Source organism: Tinamus guttatus, unplaced genomic scaffold (genome assembly GCF_059628265.1).
Source record: "Tinamus guttatus ecotype Peru unplaced genomic scaffold, ASM5962826v1 Tinamus_guttatus_pri_ptg000618c, whole genome shotgun sequence".
Classification (NCBI taxonomy): domain Eukaryota; kingdom Metazoa; phylum Chordata; class Aves; order Tinamiformes; family Tinamidae; genus Tinamus; species Tinamus guttatus.
This window is the reverse complement of record NW_028289152.1, coordinates 923,140-947,072: the sequence shown is the minus strand read 5'-3', so window position 1 is coordinate 947,072 and position 23,933 is coordinate 923,140. Positions and strand designations below refer to the sequence as shown.

General features: G+C 48.9%; 1 pseudogene; it reads right to left on the bottom strand.

Annotated features, from left to right (window-relative positions):
- Positions 1 to 562: 562 nt before the first annotated feature.
- Positions 563 to 23,933, bottom strand: part of LOC148592340 (coiled-coil domain-containing protein 81-like) — a 38,167-nt pseudogene continuing 14,796 nt past the window's right edge.

Here is a 23,933-nt window from a genome sequence, read left to right as displayed (position 1 = left end):
CTGCCCACAGACCTGTGCTTTCCCATGAATCTATACCGCATAAGGAGGTTCTTAGGCAGTTGCACATACCTCTCCTGGCCACCTCACTATTCTTCTCACCAGTTTCTCCGCTGGGGGCATGGGTACACTGCCCTTCCTCCTGAATTTCTTCACCTTCCGTGAGGATCTCTTGTGGACGGCTGGAAGCTTCCTGAAAAGAGATATTATGGAGAGGTGCTGTGAGCACAGGGGAATTTTGGTGTCTGTCCTGCCCTTAGAAAGTTCTGCAGCACAAGGCAGTTCTCTTGGCTGTTGCCATGAATGATGTGGGCTCAACTGACTGTTTTCACATGAAGAGAGAGCGAGTTCACCCCCAGCTCTAATGCCCAGAGCTGCAAGAAGTGCCCACAGGAATGATCCTTATGCCCGAGTACCAGCTGTCTCTTGATGCAACATGAGCAAAGCACGGTTCTTTACAAAGGCAGCCTCCAAGAGACCTGGCAAATATATGGAATACTGCCTGGTAGCCCCAACTACTGTTCCTGGAGAGTCGGAGTCCAAGAAGGAGAGGGTGGCAAGTGTCTCACCTGCCATGAGTTTCTTTTCTTTCAGATTTCTTCCTCTGCTCTTTCTGTATATTCTGAGCAGCAAGTGTGGGCTCTGGGATGCTTTTTCTGGAGAGGAGACGATTAGCAGGAAGATTTCCTGTAGGCAGAAGACAAGAAAACCATCCAGGACAGCATTGCAGAGGGCTCTTGAAAGGGACGGTTATGCAGCTTTTCTCAGCCTGAGGTCAAACTGAGGGGTGTCAGACTGATTCCTTTGAAGCCTCATTTCCTGGGTGGGCTTTGGCCATTCTGGGCACTGCCTTTTCTCTCACTTATTCTTTGTAATTTACAACATCCTTTCTTGAGGTAGTGCTTTTCTCACTCTCTATCCTATTCAGAGAAAGGAGAAGTGTAAAAAGGAAAGAGGAGACTCGCTGGGATGTATGGGTGGCCTAACAGAGTCTCTCTGAGGGCAGTAATTTAAGGCAGGAGAGCAGATCCTTGGATCTGCCTACTGATCTCACATGCCTAGAGGTCCTCTTTTGACACAATCAAAACCAATGAGTTGTTTTCAGGGTGTATATGCGGCATGTTTAGGAGAGCAGGACATGGAAATGGAGGAAAGTTGAACTTGGAGGATCCTGTACAGGTGAGAGTGTTGTGCTGCGCTGAGGCCTTGTTCCCTCAGGACTCACTTGAGATTTGCCCTATTGGGGGAGCAGCGTCAACTCTAGCGCCTCATGCTACCTGAGCCATCACACAGTCACTTGGGTTCCAATGGCCTACCCAGGAGCACAGAAGGAGAAGGCGCAAGCCTCCACCAAGAATCAGCAGCTCCATTACCTTCCTGGACAGTGCTGGCCTCTCCTCTCCTCTCCTCCTCCTGCTTGGGCTTTACAGGTGGCCTAGGTAGTTTTTGATCTCTACTCTCGACCTTGTACCTGGAAAGCAGAAAAGGAGGCAGTCTAAAGCGGGAGCACTGTTGCAACCTCTGTCAATAATAGAGACACAGGGGCATTTGGGAGGTGCTGGGGAGTCCCTCTTTTTTCAAAGCACAATAGGCAGAAGAGGCCAGATGCTGGAGGAGTGTCTCAGCAAGGTGAGAGGCATCATGAAGACCTCCAGTGCCTGGAGCGGCATGACGTTTCTCCTCTGACTCTTCCCTGTGCTTCCTGTGAAAATGCCAAACCAATTTCAACCCAAATCCCCTGTGTGCTTTTGGGATCATCACCCATCTCCTGTTCCTGATCATGTTCAGGCAGAACACTTTAGTCCCCTTAAGCTTTCCAGAATCCTTTCATCGTCCTTTCTGACGAACCTGCATCTCCCACACACATAATAGAACCAAACACTGAGCACCATGGGAGCCAGGAGAAAGCTCTCCAAAATACCACTAGCCACAGTGTTCACTTTGGCCTACATAGGTCCCCACATTTAAAAAAAAAAAAATGGCCCAAGACAATATGATGAGGATGCATTTCATTCCTACAGATCTCTCAAAAGAAATAAAAATGTCCCAAAGCAGCAACTAAGAGGGACCTGTACTTTGATGTGCATTTCAAAGGGTTGCTCATAAATGGCTTTCTGAGCAGCGTTCACAAGGACTGGCAACACAAGGTTGCAAAACATGCCATGAGCAGCTACTTGCTTGGCCAGGTTCCTTTCCAAGAAGGAAACATACTCACTCAGGAAAGACAATGACATGACGCGAGTGAGTCTGGGAAAGAGCAGTTTCGGTGCCTGAGAGCACCGAATTCCTCATCTCCGGCATCTGCAAAGGAGAGAAACACATGGGACATGATGCCAAGAGAATTATCTAAGTGTTCACAGGGGAAACAAATTCTTCTACAGCTTAGAGAAAGAGCTGCCTCTGAAACATTCAATTATTCTATTCCCATCAGCAGTCCCTCCAGTTATGCACCGTAACAACTGGAGAGAAATAAAGGAGAAAGGGGAGGAACATGGTCATGCCTTTTACAAGGCTCAGGATTCAGAGACTCGGTTAGCTCAGGTCTCTTCTAATGCAGAAATCAAGGGAGGCAAGCACATGAGAAGGCATTTCACCAGCTGGACCGCACTGTTTTCCCTGCTGTTGGGACCTAATGCTTCAAAGAGAGAGAAATGAGGTGAATAGACAGTTGACAGAGTTGTGTGACATTCCCACGGCCTAGGCAATTATATCCATAAGGAGATCAGGCTGAGCTTCCAAAGGGACTCATAAAAATAATTTTCAGAACCTTAAGGGAAATGGCTTAACTTGCTGCCTTGCCAGACATGTTCTAGGGGAAACATGGCTTCTGAGGCCATCCTCACAAAAAGGGGCATGAAAGCATGGCTTTTTGCAAGGAGGGAAGTCTAGTGGGGAAAAAAAACACACAAGGCCTCCTCTTGTCTTGGCCTTCTTTGCTGAGAATGTGGAAACTGTTTCCTGGGTTGTATGAATCTTTGAGTGGACCCAGTACACTTCTGCACAGGTTCAACTTCATTGCCAAGTCCTCTGAATGCCCAAGACAAACTGTCCAGGTAGCTGGCATTCCTCTCAGCCAGGACTGTCCATGTCCTTCAACAGGTCATGGCAGGCTAGTAGAATTGCATTCGCTTGGGAATTCAAAAAGATGACAGGGAGCACCAGAGAACTGGAGAACTTACCGTAAGAAGGGCCGCTAGCATCTGCTCGGTCCCGTTAAGTCTTTTCAGGAATTCTTTGTAAAATCTCATTTTCACATCTGCTCCTTCAATTATAAGCATGGCAATGTTCTTCAACACAAACACAACATTTCTCCCGCTCTCGAGGCAGCGGCGGAAAAGACGCAGGGTCTTCTCTATGCCAGCCTCCACTGTTTTGCGGGGAAGAGAGATGTCCTTGGCTATGTGAGCAAATTTCAGGGGCTCACAAAGCTTATGACCTAGGAAGCAGACCAAGAGGAAAAAGGCACTAGTAGAACACACAAAAACACAGCATCAACAGCTTTGTGGTCTTCAAGCAAGCAGCTCCTACAGAACTCCCTTTCTTGACCTTCTGGGACAAATCATGTGGGAAGATGTTCAAAGCACTGCAAGCAGATGTGCCAAGTGGATAGCAATGCTTTCTTCCCTACAGTGTTTTAAAAGAAAAGGCCACAACCATCTTCTACGAATGTGAGGCTTGACAGCAGGACAAGGAGAGGAGGAAATGATGAGTTTCTTTCATGGGTGCCAGGTCAAAGAACTTGGGCCAAGCTCAGCCCATTCCACACTGGGAAAGATTTCACAGAGCCATGTTACATAAATGAAAGAAAGAAGGGAAAGAAAGAAAAAAAATGAATGCACTACACTCCTCTTAATCCTCCAATCCATCCAGTATCCTCTGAAGTGCACAAAACATCCCTGCTTTTGGTGCCAGAGGCCCATCTCTGAGAAGTGCCAGCCTGTGAAGTTGTCATGCCAGAGATGTGGAGACCTCACAAAGGGAAGACTTATTCCAAATACAGCTCAGAGCTCCTTTTGCCCCACACCTATCACACATGTCCACTACAGCTGTAGTGTTCACATGGATGACTAGCAATCACAGCAAAAACCTGCCTCCAATGGGTTTTCACATGCACTAGGATCCCAGTCTCCATTTCAGGGCTCTTACAGCTGACTGTGACCTACTTCAAGGTGCAAGGAGAAGGGAAAAGCCAGCATGAATGTCAATATTTGCCTTTACAGAATTGCAGCTGTAGCCTGCTGTGAAATCAATTCAGGGAGAGAGGGAGTATAATGGTAATTGCCATGATGAGGTCCTGAGATCTACAAATTGAAATTGGTCTGGAGCTTTAACAGTTACTGCTAGACAGGGCTAATGCCCAACCCAAAGATGTCCCAGAAAAGCAGAGGCCAAAGTTTCAGCATGTCCTCTTACCAGGAGCATAGGCCTTATCATAGGTGAGGCCGTGAACCTCCGCAATAGTCTTTGAAAGATGGAACATGGGTCTGTGAAGAGTCACAAGGCCGTATTTCCTAACAGCAACTTGCTCTGTCACCACACCAAAGGTGCCAAGTTGAACAACTCTGACTCCCTGGAGAGAGGAAGGAAGAAAAGCATTATTCAAGTGCTAAGTGCAGAGGCTTCTGACTGGTCAGCTGCATGAGGATGGAGCTTGGTGTCCTGCTCAATCCTGCTGTGCCAAGGGGATGAATGGAGGAGTGGGGTAAGCTTTGGAGAACCCTTGGAGAATGTCTTTAGAAGAGCACTTGAGGTGTTTTCATTCCACCTCTTCTTCATGCTCTCAAAAAATGCAAGGAAACATAGAGAACTCATCCCTCAAATACCTCCAGTGCAGAAGAAGGGCTTCTGGGGGAGATGCAGGATAGCAGACCCACCTTGTTCAGCATCAGCTGCTCTAGAATGTAGTTGGAGACTCCTTCCCAGATAGCAAGGGTCTCTGGAAAAGACGTGGAAGACACATCAGGCTCTGTGTGGCCCTGCTCACAAATGTGCAGCACATGGTTAACCAAGGAGGTGACACGTGCAGTCGTACTCAATGAGCAAACCGAGCCCAACCCTGAGAGGGTCTCAGCAGCTGAGACTGAGATGGCATTAATGGATTAATGGGGAGGCCTGGCAGCTCAGGTAGGCCTTCTCCACTGGGAAGCACCTGTGGCAGGGACTCCTGAGTTGGGTGTCCCAGGACAATGGGGATAGCATCAGGGTTGGGAGCCAGGAGTCCTGGCAGCCACACTGCCAAGTGAGGCAGAGGGGACCATGAGCCTGGGCTCTGGCAGCAGTTCCAGCCTCATCCACGCTCCTCCAGCCCCAGGCTTTCCACAGACATGTTCACAGTTCATGGTCTCTGTGAGACTTCCCGAGATAGAGCTCCCAGAGGCCTTACCCTGTGCTGGCAGCACTAGCAATCACTGCCCATGAGATCTGCCAAGGCCAGGGTCCCAGAGCTCCATCCTAGTTTCCTTGCTCATTTGCTCTGGATGAAGAGCAAACAGGAGGTGATGAGGAAACAGCTCCTCTCCTGCTCCTCCTGTACACGTCACCTTAGCCCTGTGCTACTCTGGCCACCCCTCGCTGGTTCCCGCTCAGGGTCGTGGGCTCCTCGCAGCAGAGCAGAGCCGAGAGCAGTCCCAGCGCGTGGGCTCTCCCAGGCTCGTCGCGACGTGTGAGGAAAGGTCGGAGCGTGCGCTCTGACTGCTGTGCCTGTGACACGGGATGTCCCCTGTGAGCATAGCCCGTGTCACAGAGGGTCTGGCCCTCCTCAACGCGTGCCAAGCCAGGACTGGCAGTGCAGTGGGCAGGAAATGCATGGGGCGCTCAGGGGCTGCCCTTGCGCTACACAGACTGTGAAACAAGGATGAATCCTCCTCTCGCCGTGGGTCTTGTCTTAGTCGGGCACTGGAACTGCGCGCACATAGCCACAGTGGGGCACGCAAAACATGGCTGCCAGGGAGAGCAACGAGCATTACGCCACACTCACCCCACAGCCGCACAGTGCAGGTGGCTGCTGCCACCGCGGGAGGGAGCGCTAACCACTGAGCCCACCAAATCATCTAGCTGCTCCTTGGCAGCCACCACAAAGCTCCTCTCGCTGCTCCAACTGACGGCTCCTTCCCTTGAGAGTTCCTCAGCCACAAAACCTGCAGGAACCTCTGTTCCTCCATGGCCATCCTGCAGACGCCTTTTGGACCTCATCACTGCAGCATCCTGGTGTCTGGGGTGGAGGGGAACTGAGCAGGGCAAGAGAGAGCAGGCAAGAGAGCTCAGCATCTCCTAGCAGGAATGGCTCTGAGCAAAGAGTGAGCAATTACTGTCCCAGCTGGTCTGGGCCTCTATACTCTGTGCAGGACATAAAAATACCTTTTCTAATGGTGTGGATCTGAATATGAAAAAATACTGTACATCAAAATTGCAAACAAAAAGATGTTTAGTGAACCCTTTTCAATATCTACCATTTTATAGCCCTCCTTCATTATGTTTAGTTCTTTTCTTGGTGGTGGTGTATCTTTTGAATTACTGGTCTTTGGAGGAGACTTTGTGTGTGGTCTGTTTTAAGGAAAGTGAATTGGAGTGGAATGCCATCAGAGGGTCATGGACATCTGGTGCCATTGCAGATGACCTTGTTCCCCCCTGCTGAGACTCTGTCTGCAGCCCTGAGGGGCTCCCGTCTCCCACTGGTCCCTGCAGGATGGGCAAGAGCTGCAATAGCTCTTTCATGCCAGAAACTCTGCAAGTTAGTATAACGTGCAACCAGGGAGTCCTTCAGCCTCTGCTGCTGCCCTTTTTCCTCTCCAGTCATGGAGGGAGTGCACCTGAGAAGCTCCTATTGCAAATATGGAGCTCATTTGCTTGGAAATGAACATCTGTGGGTTTGCCTCAGTTCCTCATAGATCCTTACAAACCCTCGGCTTTGCCCATCATCCTAGTGCAAAGCTGCCTTGTATTTCCCCTCAACCCCTCAACCTGCAGACAACCTATCTGCACTCTCTGGTTCAGCCGCTGCCTCTCGGGCTCCCTTGCCCCACTCCTCTCATAGACTGCCCTGCATGTTTGCTAAATCACTGCCAGGATCCTTCCCGGACTGCCTCCATTTGCCTGTGCTCCCACACATCCCCAAGATGTACCCAAAAGCAGGACTGCTCTCATTGACATTAGGCCTTGGAGTTTATGCCATAGCTTACACCCCTTGGCAGGACCTATCTCTGCACACCCAGGTGTGAAGGGGACTATCAGTGGTACCAGCCCCACCCAGGATGATACTTCCATTCACAGGAGCCCTGGTTCAGGAGACAGGACCTTCCCTGAGCAATTCACAGGTCCTTCCCCTCAGCCTGATTCAGAGCCACAGGGCTATCATAGTTTTTTTTCTCCACTAGTTTCTGCTGAGCATGAGCAAAAGCCAGGGTGCCAGGCAGAAGGTCCCTTTCCCAGGCATCCTACCAAGGGTTCACCATCCATGACTGGGCTTGAATCACTAACCTTTCAGTTCACAGGCAAATTGCATCTCCCACCGTGGCACAGAGTCCTGCCTGGGGCTCTCCTGCACAGCTCTGGCATCAGGAGAGACACCTGTGCTGCAGGAATGGGAACATCCCTGAGCCCAGCCATGCCCCAGCCCCAAGGAAGGGGATGCTGCCCTCGGTCCACTGCTGGCTGCTGGTGGGCAGTACGGTGCAGGGGGAAGGCCTGGTGCCTAGGGAGGGGCTGTGCTCAGCTCCCTGACCAGGATCAGCTCTTCCTGCTCTCCATGGCCCCTCTACCACACAGCCTGGGGGCAATTAGAACTGTGGGGACATCACCCAGAGAAGGGGCACTTCCTCACCCCACTCACTCCTGCTGCTGGCTTCAGGGACAGCTGTGACGCATACACAAGTGCTGCATGCAGGGGCAGACGTGGCTCAGGGAAGGGCTTTGCTCCTCTCCATCCACACTCCCCCTGGGAGGGCAAGAGCATGGGAGCAGCACGTACAATGAGAGTCTCTTCCTGCCCCAACAACTGCAGAGATGTCGAAGGGACAGTGCTCTGTGGTTTGGCCCTGGTCTGGATGCAGTCTCTCAGGGCGCCAGGAGACTACTCTTGTCTGCACTATTGGTAGGGAATGATCAAGTAGTAAAGAAGTCTTTCAGACAGAATGACAACTTCATATTTTTTTTATTGGAATTGCATAAACAAATCCTTCTTTTGATTCTTTTTCCAGAACAACATAGTTTTCTTGCAAGTCATGAGTGAAAATTAATCCATGAAAATTACTAAATGGCAACACCAGGACAAGGGGGATCAGACTTCCCACCCCAGGCTTCCTTCCCAGGGCAGGGGTGGACTTAGCAGCTTAGGGAACAGCTTCCTCACACATCTCAACCCCTTTATCTGCCTGCAGTATGGGAGTCCTTTCTTGGTGGATGGCATTTGCCACTGGTGCACATGGCTGACTCCTGCTTCTTCCCCAAGAGCCCCAGGTCATCTTTTAGAAAACTCTTCTTTCACCAATCAGCCCCAAATCTACCTTTTGCAGGGGGCCTTTGGGTTTCTTCCACCCCAGGTGAAGGACTCTGGAGCCCTTTCCTTGGCTGAATTCCAGAAGGCTCCTGGTTAGCATGAGTAAAATATGTAGTAACCCTGAATAAAATGAATAACAGCAATCCAGTCCTTCAGCATTTGGATAACAGAGACCAGAGCTCTTGGATCACTGATTGATGGGCATTGAGTTTATTACTCTTACTGCCTCTCTGCAGAGGGACAAGTACTACTGTGCAACGTTTCCTGGGAAAGAGCAAATTCCTTGTGGGATATTGAAGCAGGTATGTGAGACTGTGTAGAATTTGTTGAGGACATTTTATAGGTATTGTAGGACTGAACAAAGCTTATTCTGGGATGTTCCAGTGATGGATCAAAGGCAGGAGGGAGATCCAAGTGTTCCTACTCAAAGACAGGGAGAAATTGCTCAAGAGTTTCATCAAGTCTTGTCTATGAAGGATGAAAACCACACAGCCTCTCTGGACTGCCTCTTGAGAGGTTTCTTGTTTCAATTTATGTCCATTGCCATTCCTCCTCCCACCATACACCACTGTGAAGAGCCTTGCTTTGTCTTCTCAAAAATGTCCCTGTTCATATTGAAAGGCTGCTCTGAGATTCACCAGAATCTTCCTTTCTCCACACTGAACGAGTCCCATTCCCTCTGCTTCTCTTCCAGGGCTCAAAATTCCTGCACACTTTTGTCAACAGGTTTCGTTCTTGCACATAATCCCTCTCTTAGCATTGCTTTTGCTCATCATTGCACATTTCTTTTCTCATCTGGATTCCTGAATCAAGGCAGAGAATCCTGAGCACCTTGTTGGTGAAGACTGAATCTAAGGTCCTCAGACCTATCTGCATCTACTATTACTCGAGCCCTTGCCCCATTCAGCAGTGAGCTCATGAGTTCATTGTTTATTCTTTCCCTGTTAGAGTAGTAACCACACTTCCTCATACCCTTGAAATCCCCTGCAAGTGTCAATTCTAGAAGAGCTTTGGCTTCCCTTCCACCAACCCTACATCATCACACCATACAGTATTTCTGACTTCCTCCTCTGCAGCCTGCTCCTGCTTTTACCACTTGTATGAAGACTTCTAATGCACCTCAAATGCACCTCAGTCATGACTTTCCTGTTTAGCCAGGCTAGTGTCCTGAAATGTTTACTGGTTTTACTGATTATGGCTGTGGAACATTCTTATGTTTGGTGGGTGCTGTCCTTAAAGACCTAATGCCTTTCCTGGGCCCCTTTGCTCTTCAGAACTGTCTCCCTTGGGATTTCACCACCACTCCCCTGAAGAGGCTCAAGTCTGTTCCTCTGAAGGTCAAAATCTGCAGGATGCTACTGCCCTTCCTCAGTCCATTCAGGATCTGGCACTCCACTATTTCATGGTCATTGCAGCCAAAGTTTCCACCGCTAATCACATCCCTGATCAGTTCTTCCTTGCTTGCAAGTGCTAGATGCAGCTCAGCATCACCCCTGTTTTCCTACCTGCCAGCTATGCTAAGAATTTGTCCTCAGGGCCTTCCACAAACCTTCTCTACTTCATTTCACTGAAAGTTAGAAAAAAATAAAGGCTCCTCATAAGAAGCAGGGCCTGTGATGCAAAGACTTTTTCAGATTGCTTAAAGAAGATTGCATCAACCTCCTCACCCTGATCCAGTGGTCTGTATATCTCATCACAAAGCCACCCTGATGCTCACCCACAAGCACTTAGCCCCTTCTATACCCCGTGGAATATCTCCTTATGTCGCTACTGCCCTTTCACTCAAATGGCATGTCCCCATCATTAATGTCCTTGTTGGTCTTTTCTGATGAGCTTCTACCCTCCCATTGTAGTCCTGAAGTCATGTGAGTGAGACCATCACTTCTCAGGTATTCCAAGAAGGTGGCACAGCTCCTGCCTCTCCATCGCCTCCTATCTGTGCCCCAGGCTGCATGCTTTTGTGTGAATTTAGGCTGCAGAGCAGCAGCTGTGGCACAGAGCACAGATTGGTCAAGGTGAAACCTGTTACAAAGAGTCAAGAACATCATGTGTGAAATGGCCCTGCTTCAGAGCAGAGACATGCTGGCATAGAGAGTAAGTGGCAGCATAAGGGTGAAATGAACTTCCCACTAAGAGCACACCATGTGGTAGCCAAGGCCAGAAGTCCACTTATGAACATCTATGCAACATTTCATCTAGTGTGTGCCATCTGTAAGCATGAGAAGGATGAGAAGGTGATCAGGAATAGTCACCATTGATTCATCAGGAGGAAGTCATGCTTAACTGATATGATAGCCTTCTATGATGGAATGACTGACCATGCAGGACAGAAAAGTGGATGTTGTCTACCTTGACTTTGGGAAGGCTTTTGACATTGTCTTCCTTGTAGAGAATCTCAGGAAGTGTGAGTTACATGAGTGGGCAATGAGGTGAATTGAGATCTGGCTAAGTGGCAGAGCTCAGAGGGTTATGATCAGCAATGCAGAGTCTAGCTGGGGGCCTGTACCTGTGATGGGTCAGCCCGACCTGACTTTTTACAGGTAGCCCTATTCAGGTGTTAACCACTAGTGACATTATCTGCTGCTGGTGGTTGCCTCCCCAATCTCTTCCCCCATTCAGACAATAACCATCAACAACCGTCTCGCTGGCGGCACTCTGACAGGGAGACAAGGGCTAATTGAGTATACACCAGCCAAAATTGTGTTGAAATGAAAGAATGACTATAGGTCAATCATCTTACTCATAAACACAGGGAGAGACCGAGAGCCCATTGAGCTCTCCTAGCATGACAGTGGGCTGCATGCCAGGATCTCCCCTGGATCAGGGTTACCTCTCAAGGATACTCCTCAGGGTTAAGAGATCCTTGCCACAACAGATCTGTGGTAAGTGGCTATCCCACACTCTCCGAATTTGTAAACTTTACGGACATAACTGTGCACAAAATTCTTTAGACATAAACCGGTGACTAGGTGTGGGACTAGGATTGGATCCAACTGCACTCAAACTCCTCCCAGAAGCTTCTGAGGTTCCTCTCAGAAGCAGTTTGGAAAGCAAGTGGGTCCAGTCTGAACCCCGTCATTCAACGAGAGGGTCTCCTTGATAATTCGGTGTATATCTAGTATCCCATGCAGTAAATAATAAGTGACCTTGCCCTAGAATGTCATTAAACCATTGTTCATATCCATAAAACCTATTACTATTCCTTTTACAAGAGTGAAGTGCATTCTGTCACTCACCCCGACGACCACTCATTCCATGACAGTAGCTAGCAGCCCTCCCTGGAGAGCAGTACTTGGTCTAACTTTGGTTCAACTTCATCAATGATCGGATGAAGGAACAGAATGCACTCTCAGCAAGTTTACTGATGATTCAAAACTGGGAGGAGTGGCTGAAATAACAGAGAGCTGTGCTGCTATTGAGAGAGACCTGCACAGGCTGGAGAGATGGGCAGAGATGAATCTCATGAAATTCAGCGAAGGGAGGGGCAGGGTCCTGCACCTAAGGAGAAATAATCCCATGGGTGCCAACTGTCTGCAAAAGAGTTCTGCATAGAGGGACTTGGGGGTCCTGGTGGACAACAAGCTAGCCGTGAGCCAGCAAGGAGCACTTGTTGCCAAGAAGGTCAATGCATTCTTGGGGTGCATTAGGAAGCATTTTGCCAGCAAGTTGAGGGATCCTCCCCACTACTCAATCCGGGTGAGGCCACATCTGGAATACTGGTTCTGATTTCCCCACGACTTGGGAACAGCTGGAGTAGGGCTGCGAATATTCTGAAGGGACTGGAGCATCTCTCCTATGAGAAAAGGTTGGGAGAACTAGGACTATTCAGCCTGGAGAAGAGAAGGCTGAGGAGGGGATCTTATCAGCATGCACACATATCTTAAGGGTCACTGTCAAGAAGATGGGGACAGATTATTTTCCGTGGTGCCCAGTGATAGGATGAGAACCAATGGGCCCAAAACAAAACATAAAAAATTCCATCAGGAGAGGAGGAAAAACTTCTTTCCTGTGACAGTAACAAAGCACTAGAACAGGTATCCAGTTGTGGAGTCTCCCTTCCTCGAGGATATCCAAAAGTTGCTTGGACTCAGTTGTGGGCAACATGTTCTAGGTGACCCTGTTTGAGCATAGAGGTTGGACTAGGTCATCTCCAGAGGTCCCTTCCAGCCTCAACCATTCTGTGATTCTTTGTGTTATTCTATGTTTGTGTGTGGGCATTTGACCTTCCATCTTGAGGGATTATAATGAACTCTGTCTCATTATGAGGGATTATAATTCTGACAACAGAATCCCATTTACACACACATCAGCTTTGGCAAGAGCAATGCTACTACCTGTGACCTGTGAGTTTGCGGAGTGCACAAGAGGGATCTGAATCCCACTCCATCCCTGGGGGCTTCAAAATCTGGCATGAGATGCCCAGATTGACTCATCTGAAAGATAGGTAAATGAGCTCACTCCTTGTCCCCATTTAAGCTTACTACATAGTTAAGAGGTGGGAATAGGGTGTCCTAGAGTGCAATAGCTCCACCTTTCCTAGATAACCATCCTCTGATGATACCATTTCTAATGCTGGCTTCAGTCTGTCTTTGTGTTTCAGAGGGAGACTATAAATAATTAGTTGAGTCTGCTTCAATGACTGTTGGAGGCGGGGGAGGAGGGAGCAAGAGGAGAAATCAAGTCACGCCTCCAGCTGTGCCACTCTTCCTAGCATGGCCAGGCTCCTGGGGTGGAGCTCATGGCAACCTGGCAGCAGTGTGTCCAGAAGAAGCTCCTCCGCAAAGAGCAGCAGAGCTGCGGGCATTTCCTGCAGGTGTCAACTTGAGACAAGCAAGATGAGCGAGACAAGTGAGACAGAAAGAAGTTAAAGATGTTCAGAGGTGGGAGGATGTCTGAGAACTCCGTGGTGGAGAAATCTTCATAACCCCTAACACAGTAAGTCTCTCCCTTGCTAGGCAATGACCATGAGGTACCCTGAGGAGTCCTCTAAAGCTACCACATCCCATGGCTGATAGCATCTGCCAGGATGGCTCTCCTCATTTCCCTGGTGCAGAGCAGGAGGTGTTTGGAGCAGGGATTCCTTGCCACACTGTCAGAGTGTCCCTACCACCCCAGGGTGCTGTGTGCCTGGGGCAGTGACTCTGCTGTCTGCAAGGGGCAACACTCAGCTTGCCTGGGGAGTGCAGGGACAAGGTCTGGGTGGAAGGAGAGACCCCCTGCAGGGCAGGTCCAGTCGCCATTTGAGAAGGATCTCATACTCATGAGATCCTCAGCGTCCTCTCCCTCTCCTTCTCCTTTCCGTTTTCAGCAGAAATATCATGGTTCAGCAGAAATATCATGGCTCTGTGTTCTCCACTTGTCCATGCTGTTCCTGTTCTTGCCCTGGGACTATCAGGCCAGGGTGGGTTTCGAATGCAGTTCAGACACCCACCCTGTGGATCCTGAGATCCTCTGAGGAAGGGCGCAGTGTTTGCTGATGTGCACTTTGGTACTAGATTCCTCTGTGCTCAGTGGTGTCATTTGTCTCTGGGGTAACATGAGTGTAAAGGTCCTGAACCTCAGAGACGCAAGTACAGGGCAGCCATTAACAAGGTTGATGGCCAAGGAGGTCTCCTTGCTCTGCATTAACACCGTGGTGACTCCTTTTGCTCCTAGGAATCACAGTAGCTCACTCAAAGTGCTGGAGCAATCCAGATGATTTCTATGTCCTCACAGCAAACACAGCACAAAATGGAGCTCAAGCCGTGGAGCTCTGTGATGGTTTTGCTGAGATGGGGAGAGATAAACATTTTACTGCAGGGAAAGGAGTTAGGAGAAAGTTCTGCTCATGGCAGTCTTCACTAACTTGTCTACATCTCTACTTCCTTGGACAGTCCCCCTCAGTGCTGCAAGACAGAAAATGTCCAACATCAGCTACTTGAATGAGTTCCTCTTCCTGACATTCGTGGATACACGGGAGCTGCAGCTCTTGCACTTTGCAGTGTTTCTGTGCATCTACCTGCTTGCCCTCCTGGGCAATGGTCTCATCATCACAGCCATAGTCTATGACCACCTCCTCCACACTCCCATGTACTTCTTCCTTCTCAACCTCTCTGTCCTGGATATTGGCTCCATCTCTGTCACTGTTCCCAAATCCATGGCCAATTCTCTGTGGGACACTAGGGCCATTTCCTACTTGGGATGTGCTGTCCAGGTCTTTTTCCTCGTTTTCCTGCTTTCAGCAGAATGTTCTCTTCTCACCGTCATGGCCTATGACCGCTTTGCGGCCATCTGCAGACCCCTGAACCATGAGACCCTCATGAGCAGCAGAGCTTGTGTCAAAATGGCAGCAGCTGCCTGGGGCAGTGGTTTTCTCAATGCTCTCCTCCACACTGCCAACACATATTCATTACCACTCTGCAAAGGCAATGTTGTGGAGCAGTTCTTCTGTCAAGTTTCCCAGCTCCTCAAGCTCTCCTGCTCAGATTCCTACCTCAGGGAAGTCGCTATTATGATATTTACTCTTTGTTTAGGATTTGGATGCTTTGTTTTTGCTGTGTTGTCCTACGTGCAGATCTTCACTGCTGTGCTGAGGATCCCCGCGGAGCAGGGTCGACACAAAGCCTTTTCCATGTGCCTCCCTCATCTGGCCGTGATCTCCCTTTCTCTCAGCACCATCACAATTGCCTACCTCAAGCCCCGCTCTATCTCCTCCCCATCCCTGGATCGGGGGGTGGCTGTTCTCTACGCGGTGGTGCCTCCAGCAGTGAACCCCCTCATCTACAGCTTGAGGAACAAGGAACTCAAGGATGCGCTGAGAAAATTGCTTCAGCAGGTACAATGTGAACACCCTTAAGTGTCCCATGTGCATCTCCTCCTCATTCCCAGGGTAGCTGGCATCAAGGCTGTTGTTCATTTCTTACTGACTTTTCCCTGTTACATTCTTATTAAAGGAAAAATTGTGTTTGTTCATGCCACTTGTCTTCAGGAATCCTTTGAATCTGACCCAGAGACCTTGTTGAAGCAGAAAGACAGACTTCTCCCTTCATCAGCAGAGATGTGGGGACCTCATAGCCTGCTAGTCTCAGCTCACTCAGATGCACTCAGTGCAATGCAGAGGGTTTCTCTTTGTGGTGTCTCTTTCAGCAATGACACCAAGGGCTCTGGCAAGTCAAGATGGGCTGAGAGCACAGGTCCCATGTCCCTTAGGAGAGCACAGCTCTCCTGGCCAGAGTCAGGGTGTGATCTCACGCTCCTTCCTGCAAGGGTGCCAGCCTTGTGTCTCTGTGGGCTGGTCTTTGTCCTCTCCAGCACTCCAGTGCTCACAGTGGAGTGGGAGTGGAGAGGAGGAGAGCCTGGATGCAGCCTGTGGGGACAGACCCTCTGCTCTTCAGGACTAGGCCCTCATTGCTGCAGCAGTCATTTCCTGGCTGCAGTCTTTGCATGGGGGCCGCAGTTTTCCCGGAGACACTTCCACTTCCAGCAGCAGGACTTTCTCTTTTCAGGGCTGTTCTCCTCATTTCCACACTCTCCACTTGTGCTCTGGTGTGTGTATACAGCCCAAGAGCAAATCACAACTTGGTGGTGTTACGGTTATGTTTCCTATGGATTCCTGTGAGTAGTGACAGGGGCAGGACACCTTTAAAATACAAGGGGATCTCCTCAGACACATACCTGACATCTTCTTGAGAAGATGTAGTTGAAAATACACCCAGATCATTAAAAGGGTCTGCTGCTCTGCCTGTGAACTTATTGGACTGCAGAGGACAAGCTCATAGTCCCTGTGTGATCTGCTCATGACCACAGGCTGGATGCAGGCCATGAGCTTGGGGCAGGCTGCTCTGTCCTTGGGGCAGCAGGAGCTGCTGGACTGACTGCAGGGCCAGGGCTCTCATGCTGTCTTTGAGAGCGTGGTGGGCATGGAGAGACGTGCAGGAGAATGGAGATGGCCATTTTCCACAGCACTGCTGGGGTGAGGAGCCAGTTCTGGGAAGGGATGATGTGAGGGGCTGCTCTGGGAGGATGGACCTGGTTGGCACAGCTTCCCCAGTGTGTCCCTGCAACACAGGACACAACCTGGGCTCTGTTCTTCTGCACCCTGCATGTCCTGGTCCCTTTTCCAGAACATCTGCATTTGTCAGGTGAGCAGTCTAGTGTGTGCTTGCACACTCCAGTTCACACAGACAGGAGCTGAATGGCAGCATTTTTCTTCTTTCATGACTGTGTGCACTTGTGCCAGGTTGAGATACTTGGTGTGAACTGCTCAGGGGGAGGTAACAGGTGGAAAAGACTGACAGAGATAATGAGGCTTCAAAACAGGTGGGTTTTGAGTTGGGGGTATTGGCTGCACCTGATGAACATCTCAGTAAGGCCATGATTTACAAACACCTTCAAAGGTCATCCACTCCTCCAGCTTAAACACAATGCTGGGTGAGGGGTGAAGCCTCTCTCAATTTCTATGGGAGATTTATCTTTCACAAGTTTGTGATGTTTCCAACAGGAGATCCATTGTGGCACCACACTGCAGACCCAGGGAATGTGTCCCAGGACTGAAAGCAGAATTTCACCCTCCAAGTGTGCTGCAAAAGTGAAAATGCTCTCTATACTCACAGACCTATATGTATCTCCTACACAGACAACTCTCTTTTCCAACCATCTCTTTGACTTGCAGATACTTTCACAGGGGCAGACATGTTCAGACAACAGAGATTTAGTTTCTTCAGATTTCTTTCCATACCAGAGGCTGATTCACACAGACTCCTTCAATCTCAAGTCAAGTTTTCTTAGTTGATTGCTTGGTGGTTTGGTTGTGTTTTTTCCCAAACACATATTGCAGGTGGGAAGCACCAGAAAGGGAAAGCCTGATTTGAAAGGTGGGGGAAGGCAAGCAACTGAGTCTGCGCTTGACCATCTTCTGCAGGGTCACCAGCAATGATGACATCAGAGACTGTGACATCATATCTGGGTAACAAGCCACAACCATTTTAGAGGCCATTAGGCACTAATCTGCTTTCCTGTGCTCTAGCAGGGGTGATTAGCTGAGGGACTGGTTCAAAGCAGGTTCCTATTAGAACAGGGAAAACTGACTTTTTTGTCCTACTCAAAGCTGGAGTTGGTCATTTCTACTGAATTTCATGACATCTGACCACCTTCAGTCCTGCTCCCTCGTTGCCTACATCTGGGGTGGCTCCTTGGGCCTGTCACTTGAGGAACAAGAAGGAGTGCACTTTGTGTCCATTCTGCTAGCGGAGTAATGGGGACTCAGAATGTCTCCTTTTCCTCAGAGCTCTCCTCTGGACACATTCTGCAGTGTGCTCATTGCCATAGTGTTACCGAAGGGAAGAGGCTGACCTGAACCACCTCTACTGTCCACCTCCTGGAGGGCTTGTGCCCTGCTGTGTTGCACCTCCTGCAGATATAGAGGGGGGCCAAGTCCCTGTGAGGACAAGGTCTTGCAAATGTGTGTCTTCTTCATGTTGCCTGAAGAAGGCAGGCCTTTGCAAGAAGACATCACATGTGTGAGGATGACACTCAGCACATGTTTCTTTGCTTGTTCATCCTTACCAAGAAGCTCTGGCCCTCAGGATGCAAGTCACTCTGTGCAGTTATCAGTGGATTGACAGCCCTGGGGAGGGAATGTTTGCAGGGACACTGAGCTTTACAGGAGACACACAATAACTTTGTAAAGATGCAGTCTTGATTATAACAGGAATATTTAGAAAATGTCAATAAAAATAGAAAAAGAAAGAAATTGAGAACATGATCAATACAAAGAATACATTTTGATACACTTTTCAGCTTTTAAAAAACTCTGTGTTCCTTTCCCACTCTTAGTTTTGTTTTATTTTACTATACTGGCTTTGAGGATGAGAAAACTATTGTGATTTGTGTGATTTTATCTTCTTGTTCTGAAAAGGAAAGTTATTATCAGAGCTGGTATAAGATGCAGTCACAAGATCATGGATGTCTGGTGTCGTTGTAGGGACCCAGGACTCCTTTGCCCAACCTCCACCGGCACCTAGAAGACTCTGCTCTCCCACATGCCCTCTGCAAGACTTGGCAGCCCCAAGTAGGTGCCTTAGATGCAACAGAACCTCTTCAAGTGTCACAGGATGCTTGTGGTTAGACACTTGAGCTCTGCCTGAAAAGCTGAGGAGTGGTTTTCAATATTGGAAAAATGTTGAGCGAACACCCTTTTGTCAGCTAAAAGGGTTTAGTAGTCCTAATGTAATTGGTGTCCCATGCTGAAATAGTGGAAGTTTTCAGCTAGCGAATGAATTTCAGGAGAGAAGCATATTGATCCACCCTTCAACTTGTGTTACCACTGCTATATCTTTTAAACTGTGGATGTAATCTCTACATTCCTCAGTTGAGGAATGTATTTTATTTCTTTATCAACTATGCAATTTCTTTTTATATTTGTAGTTAAGAAGAAAACTTCCTGTGTCTGCAACTAGTTGTCTAAGGAAAGCAGGTGGGAATTGGTGTAGAGGAGCTGTAACATTCAGGTACAGACTTGAACGGAAAAAGGTATATTTTAACAGGAGAGATGCAAGTCCCCAGTGGCTGATTAGGGAAATGGAATGTTGGGACGTGAAGAGAAAGTTTGTCCACTAATCCTCATACTGAACATACTGCATTTCCTACATGTCCAGATTTCATTACAAGACCCTATGGGTCAATATGATTTGGAGATATCATTTATTCTGTAAGAAAAATAAAGAGAGCTTAGAAAGCAGGTATCATTTTTTCAGGTGCTCACTGGTATCTTCCTCTGGTCTATACACTGCTGAAAACTCTCCAAGTAGCCATCAAGAATTGAAGAACTGGAGAAAAATTAGGAGAGTCATGGGTCCTTAGCGCTTTGTTGCACTTTAATGACCCCTTGGGTGTATTTGGTGCTGAGTCCATGAACCTCACATCCTGAGAGGAGATTGAACAAAGCCCTCAAGAAGCTGAAGTCTGAAGACAACCCAAAAGCTTCTTGGAGCATTAATGGGTCCCACGGAGGGTTGTTACCAGAGAAGGCTCCCCAGGCACTGATAAAGCAGGATGTTAGAGGTGCTGATTGTAGATAGACAAAGACAATGTATAGGTGGCTCTGATGGCAAGTCAACCTCCACATGCTTTATCCAGTAGACTGAGCAGGCACTGACACCCAGCCCATGGGCAGGGTGATCCCTTCCTCCATATGTTGCTCAGGGCTCTTTCTGGAGGCGATATGAGGGTAGGGACATGCAAGGACAAGTGCAGGACAGCAATATGGCACCTCCTGGGTTCCCTGAATGTGAGGAGGCTATGAGGCCACAGGTATTTAAGGAAGCAGCATCTTCTTCAAGGCCTCAGTGACAGAGATAGACAAAGAAAGTTCTGTTGGGTCCTTGCAGCTTTGGCAGTGCCCATAGCGATCTCCACCACAAGCTGTCCTGTGGTGTCCCATGCCTGTGCCTGTTTCCCAGAACACAGCAGACAAGCCAACTGCTCTGTCACCTTACTCGCACCCATTGCCCCCTCTACCTCTACTCATGTCTCTCTGTCCTCACTTGTTTCTCCTTGAAACACAAAGCCACAGAGATCCCTCAGAGAGACCTGAAGTACCACAGGCACAACATGGCAAGTGCTGTCTCCTCTGTGTCACTAATACAGATTATAAAAGGGTCAGGTTCCTGAAGTCATCACTCTTGCTCCATTTCTCTCTGGGCTCCCCAAGAGGGTTATCTGTTCGCCACTGCCCTCTCAGCCTTACCATCCAAGTAGCTTTCTATGCATGAGGTTGTGTAACCCTCTAAATGGTAAATCCCTAAGTTGCATGCAAAACTATGGTAGGACACAATGTCAAACCCCTTGCTAAAGTCTGGATAAAAAATGTTTGCTCTTCTTCATGTACAATGCAGCTATTTAATCAGAGAAGGCAGTAAAGCTGGTGAGGCACAACGTGCCCTGGGAAAACCATGTGGACTCTTCCTCTACATGTGCCCAGAAATGTGATGTGAAAGGATTCACTTCATGGTCCATTCCTCACCAAATTGAGGCTGAAATGATTGCAGCTCCCCACTAAGTTCTGTGGACCTTTTATGAAGACGGATGTAACATTTGCCTCTCGGCAATCTTTGGGGCCTCTCCCAGTCTCCACAAGCTTTCAAAGATGATAGAGAGAGGCCTTGCTATGACACAGTCAGCTCTAAAAGTATCCTCCTATGCAGTCCATGAAGCACCGCTGATGGTAATTGTACAGTTTGAGTTCTTACGAGCAGTCCCTCAGTAACCTCACAACCCTGCTGGTTGTTTTTCTCCTCAGTCATGACTTGAGGCACAAGACTGGGAAACCTTTCAGGTGAAAATGGAAACCAGCATTGTGATGAGTTCCTCAGACCTACCTGCATTCCCTGTCCATTCAGCAGTCAGCCCACCTTGTCCTTTTATTTTTACTCAAGTAGTAGCAGTTCATCCTCATGCCTTTAACATCCCCTGCCAGTGTCAATCCTAGGGCAGCACTGTCTTCCCTAACACCATGTCAATGCCACAGTTCTAAATTTCTGATGTGTAGCCTCTCCTCCATCCCCCTACCATGCACTACCTTTTCGCCCTGATGCTCAGCTGTGAGTTCCCTATCTAGCCAGGCAGGTCCTCTGAGATGCTTACCAGCTTTACTGCCTATCAGGATGGAGCATTCGTGTGCTTGGTGGGTGTTGCCCTTAAAGACTTAGGGGCTTCCTGGAGTTCCTGGGCCCTTCAGAGATGGCTGCCTTGGGATCCCCAAGGCTCAGGTCTGCTCCTCTGAAGGCCAGAGTCTGCCTCTGTCCTTCCTCAGCCCTCTTTTTCAAGGACACTGTAGGCAAGGCTGGCACTGGCTATCTCATCCCTCCTCAGTTCCTCTTTGCTTGCAGTTTCCATATCCAGGAAAGCCCTTGTGGCCCACGTTGGCTCTGCTAGGAAATATTCCCTGACACCTTCCAAAACCCTGCTGCAATCCTTGCACTGCACTGACTGTCCTTCAGGGCATGTCAGAGAGATTACACTCTCCCCATAAGAACCATGGCCTCTGAGTCACAGATTTGCTCAGGTTGCTTAAAGGGGTCTGTGTCAACCTCACCCTAAACAGGTAGTCCAGAACTTCCATCGCAATGTCACCTTATCCTCTGATACTCACGCACAAACCCTCACCCAAACTCTTGTCTCCCCCAGCATGGAACACCACACCTCTGAGCTTCCCCTTCACACACAAAGGGCATCCCCCCCATCCTCCTTGCCTTCCCTCAAAGCCTCTCCTGAACAGCTTGTACTGTGCTATCACAGCCCTACAGTTGTTTGAGTGATCTCATCACATGCCAGTTCTTCCAGAAAGGTTTCAGCCCTGTGAGACCTTGTGAATCTCCGTCTGCTCCTGTTTGTGCCCCAAGCTGCATTGACTTATGAACAAATGGACTGTAGAGCCTCTGCTGTGGCACAGAGTGTGCACTGACCATGGGGAAACCTGTTCCCAAAGGCTAATGTGTGCAATGCCTCCACTTCAGAGCAGTGACATCCTGGCATAGACAGCCAGTGGCCTTCCAGTACCTGAGGCTAGTGAGAAAGAGAACTGGGCTGTTCAGAAATGGCAGGAGAGGGGTTTCTGCCTGAGCTGACTTCATAGCACCTTGGGCCCTGTGACAGAGGTGAACCAGTCTCCAGGCAGGACAAAGTGCCATTGAAGAAGACGGTAATCCAGTCACACTACAGGACAGCCTGTAACCCAGCCACTCTGTGGAGATCATCTACACAGGCCCTGGTCACACCATCTATGGGTGAGAAGAGGTGCAGCAAGCGCAGAACTAGAAGAGTTTAAGAATGTAGAAACTACAGTGCAGGCTTTGCTGTGATGTGCCTCTCATGTATGAAGCATGCTTGGCTGTAGATAGGATGGACCTTTCCTAAAAACAATGGCAGAATTTAGTTGTTTGGGCACAGGTTGGTAACCTGGGATGCCCAGGGGCACTGGCCCAGCAACCACCCAAGAAGGGAATGGCTTTCCCATACATCTCATGCTGTACCTGCTAGACACATGTGGTTGTGCTGGACAACGCAGCCATTTGACAAGGCCCTGAGGACCTATTTTTATGTCACTGAATTAAGTGTCTGCACTGAATTACATGAGCTATTTGCACAGTAGGGGTCTGCCGGTGTCTCAGTTCTGTAGTGTGTGGAGCTGTAGTAGTAGCAATAGGCCTCTAGAACAATTGCAGATAGCCAAGGAGATTCCACATCTGGCCCCCATGTGATGCTCTAGAAACATCAAGGTCTCACACTTATTCTATCAAAGCAAAGAAACACTGGCACAAATCTGGGACCACCTTGTTTCTTCAAAGGTCACCTGGTGTGTGGGCAACTGGCTCCCAACCTCCATTTCCCCTCAGTTATAATAGGAGCTTGGACAAGGAGCTTGCATGTACACATCTCTGTTGTGTACCCTTCAGCTTGGGTACAGCTCCCACACCTCCTGCGTGTTTGTGGGAGCCAGCTGAATCCCACTCCATCCCAAAAGTTTATAAACTGGTATGGTATGTCCAGACTGACTATCTCAAGAAACACCTGAACCCTGGGAAAATGAGCTCCCTTCTTGTTCCTGTTTAGGGATCCACTGTAGCTAAGAGATAGGAAGAGGCATCTCCAGAGTGGGTTACTTCCACCTCTGGTAGTAAAATATCCCCCGATTTGACAAACTGCAATGGTGGAATCAGTCTCTCTGCACTGTTCAGAGAGAAACCATAGGGTGACCTCGGTGACTGCTTCCCAGCAGGAAGAGAAATTTATGCCTTCAACAGGGTCTCTGCCAGGCTCCTGGGATGGAGGGAGCTCATGGAAACCTGGCAGCACTGCCAAGAGGCAGCTCTGTATGAATGTGTGCTCCTCCTCCCCCATCTCCTCCTCATGTGCTCTACCTCCAACCTGACCACTCCATAAACAGTACATAGGTAGGGGCTCATTGAGCATGCCCCAACTAAAATCCATCTAGTATGCAAATATGACTATGAGTTCATCATCTTTTCTCCTCCCCTCCATAAATAGCACGCACAACCCAGAGCACCATGAGCTCTCCTTCACAGCAGCAGGCTGTACTGCAGAACCTCCTCTGGAGCAGGGACACCGCTCAAGGATACTCCTCGATTTTAAGATTCCTTACCCACGACAGATCCTCAGTAAGTGACTGTTGAGGCTTTGCAAACCTTTGAAAATTTCCTTAGTTGTATCTCTGATCGATTGGGCACATAATCCTTTAGATGTCAACTGCTGGCCACATCTGAGACTAGGATTGGATTCAGCGACCGCGAGGTTCCCCTGACAAGGAGTTTGGAAAGCAAGGGGGTCCATTCTGAAACTGATGATTCAACAGGAGGATCTCCTTGACACTTTCATCTGACCCTGTTCTCCATGCAGTACATAAGTGAGTAAACCTTGCCATTGTTCATTTTTAATCATTGCCTTA